We start from the raw sequence: 2,500 nt of genomic DNA on the forward strand, positions 1-2,500 counted from the left end.
CCAAGCTAACCAAGACATCTACTATTCACTAGTAGAGCAATCGAGACTGCAAAGCAAGCAATGGCCTTACTTGCAGCTCTTGGTGCTGAGAACTCCCCCCCCCCCTATAGTAGTCTTAAGTAAAACCACAGCTCTGACAGGAGTAGATATTGCATGCGAGCGAGGAGTCGTAATGGGCAAAATTGACTCGGGGGACCTCCAAATCGAATTCCGTTTCGAGCAAAACACTTCTTAGGCTTCAAGGAAGCTCCCATAAAATTTCCAAACCCAAACTCCAAACTTCATTTTTTAGCCTACAATGCCCACGTGCACGCCGGTGTGCACGCAGGGGTGCTTGAGCATGCGGGAGAGGAGCCATAATGGGCAACATTGACTCGGGGGACCTCCAAATCGAAATCCGTCTCGAGCAAAACACTTCTTAAGCTTCTAGGAAGCTCCCATAAAACTTCCAAACCCAAACTCCAAACTTTATTTTTTAGCATACAATGCCCACGTGCACGCCGGGGTGCTTGAGCGTGCGGGCGAGGAGCCATAATGGGCAACATTGACTCGGGGGACCTCCAAATCGAAATCCGTCTCGAGCAAAACACTTCTTAAGCTTCTAGGAAGCTCCCATAAAACTTCCAAACCCAAACTCCAAACTTTATTTTTTAGCATACAATGCCCACGTGCACGCAGGGGTGCTTGAGCATGCGGGAGAGGAGCCATAATGGGCAACATTGACTCGGGGGACCTCCAAATCGAAATCCGTCTCGAGCAAAACACTTCTTAAGCTTCTAGGAAGCTCCCATAAAACTTCCAAACCCAAACTCCAAACTTTATTTTTTAGCATACAATGCCCACGTGCACGCCGGGGTGCTTGAGCGTGCGGGCGAGGAGCCGTAATGGGCAAAATTAACACGGGGGACCTTCAAATCGAAATCCGTCTCGAGCAAAGCACTTCTTAGGCTTCTAGGAAGCTCCCATCAAATTTACAAACCCAAACTCCAAACTTCATTTTTTAGCACACAATGCCCACGTGCACGCGGGGGTGCTTAAGCGTGCGGGCGAGGAGTCATAATGGGCAAAATTAACTCGGGGGACCTCCAAATCGAAATCCGTCTCGAGCAAAGCACTTCTTAGGCTTCTAGGAAGCTCCCATAAAATTTCCAAACCCAAACTCCAAACTTCATTTTTTAGCATACAATGCCCCCGTGCACGCGGGGGTGCTTGAGCGTGCGGGGGAGGAGTCATAATGGGCAAAACTAACTCGGGGGACCTCCAAATCGAAATCCGTCTCGAGCAAAACACTTCTTAGGCTTCTAGGAAGCTCCCATAAAATTTCCGAACCCAAACTCCAAACTTCATTTTTTAGCATACGATGCCCACGTGCACGCCGGGGTGCTTGAGCGTGCGGGCGAGGAGTCATAATGGGCAAAAACTAACTCGTGGGATCTCCAAATCAAAATCCGTCTCGAGCAAAGCATTTCTTAGGCTTCTAGGAAGCTCCCATAAAATTTCCGAACCCAAACTCCAAACTTCATTTTTTAGCATACGATGCCCACGTGCACGCCGGGGTGCACGAGCGTGCGGGCGAGGAGTCGTAATGGGCAAAATTAACTCGGGGGACCTCCAAATCGAAATCCGTCTCGAGCAAAGCATTTCTTAGGCTTCTAGGAAGTTCCCGTAAAATTTTCAAACCCAAACTCCAAACTTCATTTTTTAGCATACGATGCCCACGTGCGCGCCGGTGTGCACGTCGGGGTGCTTGAGCGTGCGCGCGAGGAGCCGTAATTGGCAAAATTAACACGGCGGAAATCTAAATCGAAATCCGTCTCGAGCAAAGCACTTCTTAGTCTTCTAGGAAGCTCCCATAAAATTTTCAAACCCAAACTCCAAACTTCATTTTTTAGCATACGATGCCCACGTGCACGCCGGTGTGCACGAGCATGCGGGCGAGGAGTCGTAATGGGCAAAATTAACTCGGGGGACCTCCAAATCGAAATCCGTCTCGAGCAAAGCATTTCTTAGGCTTCTAGGAAGTTCCCGTAAAATTTTCAAACCCAAACTCCAAACTTCATTTTTTAGCATACGATGCCCACGTGCGCGCCGGTGTGCACGTCGGGGTGCTTGAGCGTGCGCGCGAGGAGCCGTAATTGGCAAAATTAACACGGCGGAAATCTAAATCGAAATCCGTCTCGAGCAAAGCATTTCTTAGGCTTCTAGGAAGCTCCCATAAGATTTCTGAACCCAAACTCCAAACTTCATTTTTTAGCATACGATGCCCACGTGCACGCCGGTGTGCACGAGCATGCGGGCGAGGAGTCATAAAGGGCAAACTTAACTCGGGGGACCTCCAAATCGAAATCCGTCTCGAGCAAAGCATTTCTTAGGCTTCTAGGAAGCTCCCATAAAATTTTCAAACCCAAACTCCAAACTTCAATTTTAGCATACCATGCCCACGTGCACGTCGGGGTGCACGAGCGTGCGGGCGAGGAGTCATAATGGGTAAAATTAACCC

Source organism: Cornus florida, unplaced genomic scaffold (genome assembly GCF_030987335.1).
Source record: "Cornus florida cultivar Cherokee Brave unplaced genomic scaffold, ASM3098733v1 CherokeeBrave_3.0.0_Hap2_scaffold_62, whole genome shotgun sequence".
Taxonomy (NCBI): Eukaryota; Viridiplantae; Streptophyta; class Magnoliopsida; order Cornales; family Cornaceae; genus Cornus; species Cornus florida.